Source organism: Periplaneta americana, chromosome 4, assembly GCF_040183065.1.
Source record: "Periplaneta americana isolate PAMFEO1 chromosome 4, P.americana_PAMFEO1_priV1, whole genome shotgun sequence".
NCBI classification, from domain to species: domain Eukaryota; kingdom Metazoa; phylum Arthropoda; class Insecta; order Blattodea; family Blattidae; genus Periplaneta; species Periplaneta americana.
Genome location: NC_091120.1, coordinates 188,195,627 through 188,207,701, shown reverse-complemented (window position 1 = coordinate 188,207,701; position 12,075 = coordinate 188,195,627). Strand labels below are relative to the sequence as shown.

General features: G+C 34.5%; 1 protein-coding gene across 1 annotated transcript in view; it reads right to left on the bottom strand.

Annotated features, from left to right (window-relative positions):
• LOC138698532 (high-affinity choline transporter 1-like) overlaps positions 1-12,075 on the bottom strand; it is a 152,067-nt gene that overhangs the window by 36,012 nt on the left and 103,980 nt on the right. The gene's annotated exons all lie outside the window — the stretch shown is intronic.

The window sequence follows — 12,075 nt, the reverse complement described above, 5'->3', positions numbered from 1 at the left end:
GCTGGTAAACCTCACTCTTGCTGAAACTCTTATGAAACCACTATTAGTGAAGGTAGTGAAGTGCATGGTGAACGAGAAAACTGCAAACTTGATTTCCAGTGTGCCCTTATCAAATAACACTATGCATAATGGAATCCAGAATATATGAAAAGACGTAAAAAAAATCATGATTTTCCGTTAAACGAAATTTTCGTTACAACTTGACAAATCCACGGCCTTTGCCAGATTAGCTATGTTAATGATGTTTGTGAGGTATGAATTTTTAGGTCCTTTCATGAAATATTTTGTTCTGCAGCCATTGCCATCCTCTACAAGCGGTACTGAAAATTTTTCTTCTTCATTGAAAACTCGATAATGTGGGACAATTGCATTGACGTGTGCACAAATGGCGCAAAGGCCATGGTAAGGACCTACCAACGCCCTCGCAACGAAAAAATGCCAGTTTATTAAAGGAGGTACTAGACAACGCCGTCAAAATGATCAACTTTGTTAAGGCACGACCTTCGCAGTGTGACTACTTAAAATGCTGTGCGAAGATATGGGTAGCATATACAAGTCATTGTTAGTAATATTACGGTACACACAGAAGTACGATGGTTGTCGCGCGGTAAAGCGTTGTCCCGATTACATGAAATTCGAACGGAAGTTTATTCACTTTTGAATTACCAGAACAGTTTGCGAGCAGATTATTTGAATGATCCGGAATGGTTGTACAAATTATGTTATTTGGCAGACTTTTTCAAAAATGAATTCAGCACACACATACAAGGTAAACGGAAGACTATATTCGATGCTGATGACGAAATTGTCGCACTGAAGAAAAAGATAGCGTTCTACATAGAAAGCGTCGACAATAAGGATCTTATGTTTCTAATTGACTTCAAACTTTATAGAAGAAAAAGACATAACAATGAATGTCTCATTCATAGCAATAATGAAAGAACACCTTGACAATTTGCTTCAAAATATGAATTCATACTTTCCAAGGGACACTCAGGAATCGATTCTAAAGAAATATGAGTGGATTGTAGATCCATTTCCAGTGATGTCAAAACCAGCAGCCCTCACTGCTTCAGATATGAGGTCCTCATAGACATGGTTTCGAACAGCCACTGTCAGGCATAATTTAAAAGCAAACATTTCCCAAATTTTGGGCTAAGTTAGGGGAGGATCTCTTGATGTTAAGTTCAAAAGCTAAATTTCTCTCACTGCCTTTTGGTACTGTGTACCTCGGTGAAACGACCTTTTTGAGGTACACGGCTACAAAAACAAAATATCGAACTTGTTTGGACACAGAAGACGATATACGTCTTCAACTGACTTCTGTGACACCGGACATTGACAAACTCTGTCGCAAGAAACAGGCACATTCTTCACATTAACTTCGGGTGTACATGTAATATTGTAACATTTATTAAATATCTTAACTAATTGTTAATATCATTTTGTAGATTTAAATAAATTATATCCAGTACTTTTTTACTATTGTTTCCTTTATATATATAATACATATTCATACTTCTGTTTATGTATCGTGTGAAATATGCTTCATAGAACGTAGACAGATAAAACTAAAAAGTAAACATTTCTTGGGGCTCCACGAGAAACTTTTGCTTCAAAAAGGGCTCCGTGGCTGAAAAAGTTTGGGAACCGCTGATTTAGAGGTATGTTATATTTTTAAGAGAGGTAAAGTAGGCACGGTTCATATACTATATTTCTTATTCTTCTTTGTTGACCTCGTTCGCTTGTGTCTTATTTACTTTAATGTACTCTGTAGCTCACTTCAGTATACAGATTTATATCACTTCCACCCTGTATATTCTAGTGATACTCTGAAGTAAAGGATGTGTTACATTTTCTAGGACGTGTGCGAGATAAAGATAATTAACATATTTCAACATCAGCACAATAGTTTATTATTTACTTCGTGGCATTTGTGGTTATGGCTGGTCATTTTTAAAGAATGTGTATATGTGACCAGTTGCAGGAAATGGAACCTAAAGTAGAATTTTTCATTTTTTTTTTTGGTTTTTGTGGTTTTAAAAAGAGGAAGAAATACTAAGCATTTAAAAAATCATGGTTCTAGGTGCTATAGTTTTTAATATATATACTTATTGAATGCTGATATTACATTATGTACTTTTCGAGAAAAATGCAATTAAAGTTTTCACTTGTTTTCTTAGCAACTAGGCTATAAGAAAGATTTAGGTATTTAAGAAGCACTGTATAGTTATTATGAGTTATACTGTACATGAAATAAGAAGGTAAAAATAACATTAACATTACTTATTTTAGTATTAGTATGTTGCAAGCTGTGTCTGATAGATAACAGGCCTATAGAAGTATTTTTCTTTCTGAAAAATGAACGTAAAGTGAACATAAATAAATTAATATGAAATACAACACACACATTAAACATTAAGTTACAGCATGGAATTAATATTAAATACATACAGAAAACATAAAGAACTTAAAACAATAATTGAAACAATGTCTTCTAGCTCGCCATCAGATTTTTCATTCTCCAAGTCACTTTGTTTCACTTTCACTGTCACGTGATATAAAATAATCAGTATAAAAAGTTTGAAATCCGTCACGTAAACTTTCTATATTAATTTCCTTCTCCATGACATTAAATCAAGGACAATTCCAACAAAATGAAACGGACCTAAAATCAGCAATGTTATAATCCCATAAACGACATTGGGTCCCTTTCCTGGTGTCTGCATTTAGTCAGTAAAACTCATTTTGCGCGATTTTGTCGCAAATAATAAAACTACGTTTTAGTTTAGTATGTAAAAAAGCCTACAGTTAGCGCAGGATATAAAAACATAGAAATGCAGTTTTGACACCGCAAATTCGTTATTTTGTTCTCCTGTAAAATTTTCTTTCACGACTTTAGGTCCTTTTCCGCGCAACGGGTCACATATGTTTAATATGTATATTCTTATAAATCAAGGCGCAGTGAAACGGAGGTTCAATGAATGTGAAAATATGCGTACGTCAAGGCAGCACGCTAGGAAGAATGAAGAAATGCAAACGACACAAAACTTCAATATCAATGAAACGAGAGATGTACAATGTCGATATCTGACGCCTACCTCGAGTACGAAACAGCTGACCAGAATAAACCAAGGAGGAAAACAAAACGTGCGGACGAAGGATTAGGGAAACAGCAGGTAGTATCTGAGGTCAGGAGCATAGACAAGACTAATGGAGGAAATGCAAGAGAAGACATGAGAAGAACGAGTAAAGGAATGAAGCGACTACCAGATATTAGTGATTGTGAGGACAGAATAGATAGGGCTTTGGAGAGGTTATTAGCGAAGAAGAAGAGTGCTGAAAAGTGAGTGCAAGAAAGTTAGGGGTGGCAAAAGTGTAAGAAAGGGAACAGAGAAGAAAGTGTTAAGTGTAAGAAGTTAGTGTAAGAGAGTAATAAGAGACTATCAAATAATGAATACAAGAGAATTAAAGTGAAAAAAACATCTGAACAAATGTGAAGTGGAATGAGAGAGAAATTGCAAGTGTAATTAAGTGAATTAGATATTTGATGTTTTTCAATGTTATGAGTTGAGAGTAGTATGAGGGGTACTATAACTGTAGGAGATTTTTGAAATAAATAATGGAAAGAGGAATAAAATAGGAAATTTAGGAGTGAACCGAAGAGAAAGGGATCAATACGTAAATAAACAGAGGGTAGGAAAAAAAAAGTGATGTAAGTGTTGTAAAATAGAGTAAACGAAAACGTCAGCAAGTAATGTAGGACAAAATAGCTGGAAAACAATGATTAAGAGTAGGTAGGATTTGAGGGTAGAGAAGAAAATAAATAAATAACGTAAATTATTAAGGAAGGAATATGCAATATTTAATAGGTGAGCGAGAAATGGAAGGGAGACAGTCTAGGTAGGAGGGAGAGAATAGAAGAGGACAGAGAGGGAAGGACATAGCCTATAGCAATTCAGTCATAACAGAACATTAGAAAGTAATCAAGAAATTCTCGGCAAAGAATACACTAATAGAAAAGAGTTGTATGTATTAAAGGGATGGTGGATCGAAAAACAGAAATGTGAAGGCCCACCATAACTGTGAATTGTAAAGTTGACTGACAAATAAATATATCATATCATATTCTCATAATTTTGTAACTTAAGTTGCAAAACTTACAATTATATTATTTACGAGTTAATCTAACCTCAAACTTTAAACCAGCTTCGTTTGCTATAATTATGTATGTAGTAATATTGCTAAATGTGTGTAAGGTCTGTTTGTATAGCCGTCTGACCACGAACCCTGAGAAAAACCCTCATAATCTTTGCCTTCTCGAATACAAATACAGGGACATCATTTTATTTTTACTAACATTTCTAATATTAACCTGGCTATACCTTTGGATCAACGATTTAGTGCCGGAAACACCGTTTGCTACCCCCTTCCACAATTGAAGTTCGATGATTCTGGCGTAAAATACAAACAAATCACTTTACCAGGTATAGGAGGGAAGAAAAGTAGTTCATCCATTTACGTAAACTAGGAGATACCGTAATTTTGAATTTGATAATTTTCATTAGGTGTTTATTTAATCAAAATACAGTACAGTGTTAACAATAAGTGTTTTTACTCACGAACTGAGCTGTCCATGTGGACGTATTCATTATGCAGTGTATATTACACTGTCTACAGCACATTAGCGTACGATATAGAGAATGAAGTTAAAATTAAAAATAATCATAATATGGATATTTAAACACATTTTTGAAAATGATGGCCGTTCATTTAGATACAGGCTTCAGTTCTTTTGTGCATATTATCGCATTATAGACTATTACATCTAATTCCAATTAGGCCTACCAATTTCGTCCTTCGTACTAGTAACTCATGTCGAAATAATTCTATACCTATTATATAAAAGAGTACCTTACGTACTGTAAATTCAATCTTCACTTCTGCCCGATCCGAAAAGATAAAATTACTCAGACATGCTATCTACTGTCCGTCCAAGTGATTATGTCGCAGGATCGTACAAAGGGGGAAATCACGTGACAGCTAATTACTTTTATTTAAGTTATTTTAAACAGTTGCGGGTGAGGGAAATCAGGATGCGACGTAGGCAAACGGACGACAGTACCTGTGCGAAAATATGATTCAATATTGAAAGCTCTTTCATCACTGGAAAACGCAAACATATTTCTGGAACGTACTATACTCACTAACTCAATACTGTTTGTGTTTACTACGACTGTAAGGCGACTTTGACTGTATACGCTTGATACTATGAGGAGAACAGTTGGAAGTTTACTAGTAGAGGGGGTTGGAGTTAAGTACATTAAAAAACTCAAGTACAATAAAAATTGAAGTAAAAATAAAATGATGTCCCTGTACAAATTTGCTATGGCCGGGATTTGCTCTCGGGTCCGCGGTAGTTGTGACCCAGCGCTCTGCAGACCGACCTGCCTAAGCAGCTATAAATCATTTTGAATTGTCAACACCGCTTGCCTAGAAGTCTACAGCAAGTGTTTGTTACAAGAAACTGTTTATCATAACAAAAGCAGTGGGACAATACAGCTGTTAACTTGCACGCAGTCATGCATTGTGTACGATACCATTTTACGATGTTTCTCCATGAAAACAATGTAGTCGCATTGTGTCTGTGGGTGGCATTGCTTCGTTACGTAAGGCTTCTCATTTCTACTGGCATCAAAAATACATTGTTATGGAAATACGTATGTATTTTGCTTTCCATTCTCATGATAATTACGTTTCGTCATGCCACAAATTTTATACATTTACGGTGAATCATTTCATACGTCCATAATGATCATCCGTGAGAGACGGATGCTTGGCGTTACATTATGATTCAGGCCTAACAAGGGCGATGGATATTTATGAGAAATAAAAACAAAGGGAATTTGATCTTTTACTATACTGATTGTTTATTCTTGGTCCATTCTTGTTTCTTATTATGATAAATGACTTGTCATGCAATGTGTCGGCTAAAACCATAATGTATGCTGACGATACAACTTTTGTTATCACACATAATAATACTGCTGAGTTAGATTTTATGAAGGAAACTGTATTTGCTGAAATAAGAAAGTGGTTTTCAATTAATGGATTTATTGTTAATGATGAAAAAACTCATGTGTTAACTCTAAGTTTGAAACAAACCCAAAATAATGTGATAAATGAATCTGTAAAGATGCTGGGTATGTACTTGGATCCTAAACTAAGGTGGAATAGCCATGTCAGTTATGTATGTAAAAGAATTTCTAGAGTAATTTATCTCTTGAGAAGTGTCATGTACAAGATTCTCAAACATTATTTAAAACAAGTTTACTATGCACTATTTGAAAGTGTTATTAGATATGGATTACTTTTATATGGAAATAGTTCTGACCTTCCAAACATTCTGTTACTGCAGAAAAAGGCAGTTCGTATTATAACAATGTCACCACCCAGACTATCATGTAGATCTCTTTTCAAAAATGAAAAGATTATGACAGTCTACAATCTATATATTTTTGAACTTTTAATGTATGTAAACAAGAATATTACTAATTATACAAGTATAGTAGATCTGCATCGCTATGAAACTAGAAATAATGATCAATTAAATGTACCACATGTCAGGTTGCAAAAAACAGAATCAAGCTATGTAATTACTGCAATAAAAGTATGTAATAAGATACCTACAAATATAATGGCACTTAATGAAACACAATTTAAATTTCAGATTAAGAGATGGCTACAAAATAATCCCTTTTGTAATATGAATGAATTTTTTGAAAATGATGTAGTATTTTAGTTAAATTTTATTATTTTTTACTCTTTTAATATTTTAAATATTGACACATTGTTTTTTATATTATCACATTGACGAGGCCTCTTGTATTCTTGTACCTTCAGGCAAATAAAGAATATGAATATGAATATTACGTAAGAGACTTTGACATTGCACTCAGGAATAAATTACGGAATATTCTTATTAAGAAAAGAATTCTTATAGATTATGGTCTTACTTACTTACAAAAGCCTTTTAAGAAACCCGGAGGTTCATTGCCGCCCTCACATAAGCACGCTCACGGTCTCTATCCTGAACAAGATTAATCGTCCCTTCAATAGTAAGGATCACATAAGTGTAGTTCCTAAAAATCTAATTTGACCGTCTCTTCAGTGTTGCCAACGAATGCCAGATATCACCAAAGAGGGTAAAATCGCAATGCCATGTACAATAATAATAATAATAATAATAATAATAATAATAATAATAATAATAATAATATCAAAATTGCAGCTGAACAGAGCATAGGTTATTATGAAACTAAGAAAAAGAAACCGTGGTTTGATGAAGATTGTTGCATGGTAGTAGAAAGAAGGAAACAGGCAAAATTGAAATTCTTACAGGATCCAGTTGAGGAGAAGAGAGATAATTATTTCAATGAAAGACGGGAAGCAAGTCGTACACTTAGGATTAAAAAGAGAGGTTACTTGAAGGAAAAACTGAATGAGGTAGAAACAAATAGTAAGAATAAAAACATTCGAGATTTATATAAGGGTATAAAGGAATTTAAGAACGGATATCAGCCAAGGGTAAACGTGATCAAGGATGAGAATGGTGACTTGCTTGCAGACTCTTCATCAATCCTAAACAGATGGAAAAACTATTTTGCGCAACTACTAAATGTACATAGGCCAAATAGAAATGATCGGGACGAAATTGAAATACAAACTGCTGATCCATTTATACCCGAACCCACGCTTTCAGAAGTCGAAATTGCGATAGAAAATCTGAAAAAGTACAAGTCTCCAGGTATCGATCAAATTCCAGCAGAATTAATACAAGAGGGTGGGAGTGCATTATATAGCGAAATTTATAAACTTGTACTTGCTATTTGGGAAAAGGAAATTGTACCAGAACAATGGAAGGAGTCCATAATTGTACCTATTTTTAAAAAGGGGGACAAAACCAACTGTGGTAACTTTCGAGGAATATCACTTTTGTTGACGTCGTACAAAATTTTGTCCAATATTCTTTTGAGAAGATTAACTCCGTACGTAGATGAAATTATTGGGGATCATCAGTGCGGTTTTCGGCGTAATAGATCGACTATTGATCAGATTTTTTGTATTCGACAGATAATGGAGAAAAAATGGGAGTATAAGGGTACAGTACATCAGTTATTCATAGATTTCAAAAAGGCTTATGACTCGGTTAAGAGGGAAGTATTATATGATATTCTTATTGAATTTGGTATTCCCAAGAAACTAGTTCGATTAATTAAAATGTGTCTCAGTGAAACATACAGCAGAGTCCGTATAGGTCAGTTTCTATCTGATGCTTTTCCAATTCACTGCGGGCTAAAGCAGGAAGATGCACTATCACCTTTACTTTTTAACTTCGCTCTAGAATATGCCATTAGGAAAGTTCAGGATAACAGGCAGGGTTTGGAATTGAACGGGTTACATGAGCTTCTTGTCTATGCGGATGACGTGAATGTTAGGAGAAAATACACAAACGATTAGGGAAAACACGGAAATTTTACTTGAAGCAAGTAGAGCGATCGGTTTGGAAGTAAATCCCGAAAAGACAAAGTATATGATTATGTCTCGTGACCAGAATATTGTACGAAATGGAAATATAAAAATTGGAGATTTATCCTTCGAAGAAGTGGAAAAATTCAAATATCTTGGAGCAGCAGTAACAAATATAAATGACACTCGGGAGGAAATTAAACGCAGAATAAATATGGGAAATGCGTGTTATTATTCGGTTGAGAAGCTCTTATCATCCAGTCTGCTGTCCAAAAATCTGAAAGTTAGAATTTATAAAACAGTTATATTACCGGTTCTTCTGTATGGTTGTGAAACTTGGACTCTCACTCTGAGAGAGGGACATAGGTTCAGGGTGTTTGAGAATAAGGTGCTAAGGAAAATATTTGGGGCTAAGCGGGATGAAGTTACAGGAGAATGGAGAAAGTTACACAACACAGAACTGCACGCATTGTATTCTTCACCTGACATAATTAGGAACATAAAATCGAGACGTTTGAGTTGGGCAGGGCATGTAGCACGTATGGGCGAATCCAGAAATGCATATAGAGTGTTAGTTGGGAGACCGGAGGGGAAAAAGACCTTTAGGGAGGCCGAGACGTAGATGGGAGGATAATATTAAAATGGATTTGAGGGAGGTGGGGTATGATGATAGAGACTGGATTAATCTTTCACAGGATAGGGACCGCTGGCGGGCTTATGTGAGGGCGGCAATGAACCTTCGGGTTCCTTAAAAGCCATTTGTAAGTAAGTAATAATACTAATAATAATGTAATAATGTCTTGCTTATTTACCACATCTCATCTTTATGTTGTGAGGTGTTTCCTAAATGGTTCAATAATTTATGATATAATATATTTTCCTTCTGGACTTCTCGCATATTATGTTGGTAATTAGGATTCGTATGATCTAACATTAAAATCTATTTTGTCTGGCAACATGAAATTCACACAGTAATAAGACCAATTGCAACATATGCAAGTGAAACCTGGACCCTAACTGAATTGTCTAAGCAAAAGATCCTGGTTTATGAAAGGAAAATACTAAGAAGGATATTTGGCCCAATAAAAGATGCAAACGATGAGTGGAGAATTAGAAATAATAAAGAGTTAAACATTTTAATACAAAACCAACACATAGTAAACTATATCAAAGCGCAAAGGATGACATGGCTTGGCCATATCAATCGTATGGATGAAGGTAAAACAGTTAAGAAAATATATAAATGGAACCCCATCAGTAAAACAGCAAAAGGAAGACCAAAAAGTAGATGGAAGGAAAACATAACCAACGATTTGAAAACACTGAATGTAAAGAATTGGCCAAACCTTGTTCATAACAGAAAGGAATGGCGTAAATTAATTGAGAAGGTCAAAACTTCGACGAAGTTGTAGCACCTACTAAAGAAGAAGAAGAGGAAGAAGAAGAAGAAGAAGAAGAAGAAGACATAAAATTCATTGCTTTGACTAAACAGTTTACGATTCGTGAGACCTAACCTAAAAATATATTTACTTGATTGCATTTTCATCAGTTTCCTTTACTGCAAACCAAGATTGTTGCTGCCAACATAATAGTTAGAAAATAACTGCCAGCTGTAGTATTTGTCAGTACCCGAAATTCGAAACGAAATTGGTAAAAGAAAATTCAACCTGACAACTAGAAAATCACTATAATCCACTAGAATATGTAGTAATAGGGCAAGAATGGTTAGGTTTCACCCTTAGGGTATTAAGTAAGCTGGTACGGGGTCGTCTCTCCAAAGGTCTTTCAACTAATACCCTTATAGGTACATTACGGTCTTACAAAAAAAAAAAACTCTTACACAGCCCTTTAACTGCCTTATACTTATACAGTGAATAATTCGTTTATAATTCGTGTGTAAATTCATGGCTATTAATCACTACATACGTCGTGTATAACAATATAACTGTTATAGAATTACGTCATAGTTCCGTCATTATTTTATTACGAAATGTAACAGAATAGCTGAAATTCTTATTGCAACCGATAGAGTGCATTAGTGTGCCGTGCTAAGTATCGATAGTACAACTGGGCCTGATCGATTACCATGCTACATTTTGATCAAAGAGTACAGCTAGAGCAAAGTTATTGTACTTATTCTGTGCTCTTTGATTTGTTGTTTTGTGGTTACAAGGCAACCGCCATCATCAAATGACAATCGATACGAACAGCTGTTAGAGAGGTGGCCATTTTTCTCTGTATAAAACGCTTAAACAGGGGTTTCGTGTATATAACTACAACAAAGCAATTCCCATGTATAGTTACACACTGCTTATACATCCATCGCTTATGCATGGCTTATTAGTAACGTTTTTTGTCCCAACTCTGTATAAGTCGCGTGTAAAAATTATGCACGGTTTATTAGTAAAAATAAATACGATAAACAGCATATCGATGGTGTTGAACAGCAATCTGGTATGTTCAAATATTCAATTTTACAGGAGAGCGAAAAAACGTTTTAATATATTAATAACGAACAAATATCTGACATAAGAGGGTATTTAAATATCTTCTTCCAAAGTTTTTATCCATACCTTGACATAATATGTGTTTGCGGGAGATTCGGATAGACGTTTTTTTGTAGCGATAAAGTGAAATCTCATTTTATAACCTTTTTTTACATACGAGTTTACTGTTCAACAACATCGACATGTACAAATGATATTATAATTTTCATTGATAATGGAGGAATTAACAAGAATGAAAGTATAAGTAATAGAGAATCTAAACAAGGCTATTTCTCATTACTAGACTTCGTGGAATTGCCACGAGAATCGTAAGGTTTACTACGCACGCGGTATAGACTGTATGAGAAGATGACATGCAACGGATGGCGTATGCCTCCGATGTAAACACTGAGCAGTATACTGCGGTTATAATAAAATCTGTATCCTGCATTCAAGAAATATAATGAATGATTATTGAAGTAGGAAATGTCTAAACATATAAATACACAATTATTTTATAGTGGGATATGTTAATTCTTAAAATTTAATGTAAGATACTCACATCATCCTTGAATATGTTCATTGCTGTGAAGAGTTACCTACATTTTGAGCGACTGCAAAGTGAACCTCCTCCGATGGTCACTCAAACAGTTTTTATATTGAGAAAATGTACGTTCAACATCACACGATGTAGTAGGTGAATATTTGAAGAACGGAAAGTCACTACTTTTTAGTACACCAACTTCAGACGTCTTGTCGTGACCTGATAGTACATCATTTATAATACGAAGTTGTGAATAGGCAGAATTTTTAGAAATAATGTTTCTCAACTTACATTTCACTTTTTCTGAAATTAATGAATTGTTATTTTGGATAACGATTTGTGATACTTTATACACTATATTAAGGGCTTCTGAGAGTTGTAGTTTAGACGATTCTAACAAGGTGATGCTTTTGGACATGATTTTAAAATTAGAATCAATGAAAAGAATTATCTTCCAATAGCTGTTCAGAAGGCAATGATTTTACCGCTGCAACAGTGGAACTGTCTGTGCTATCC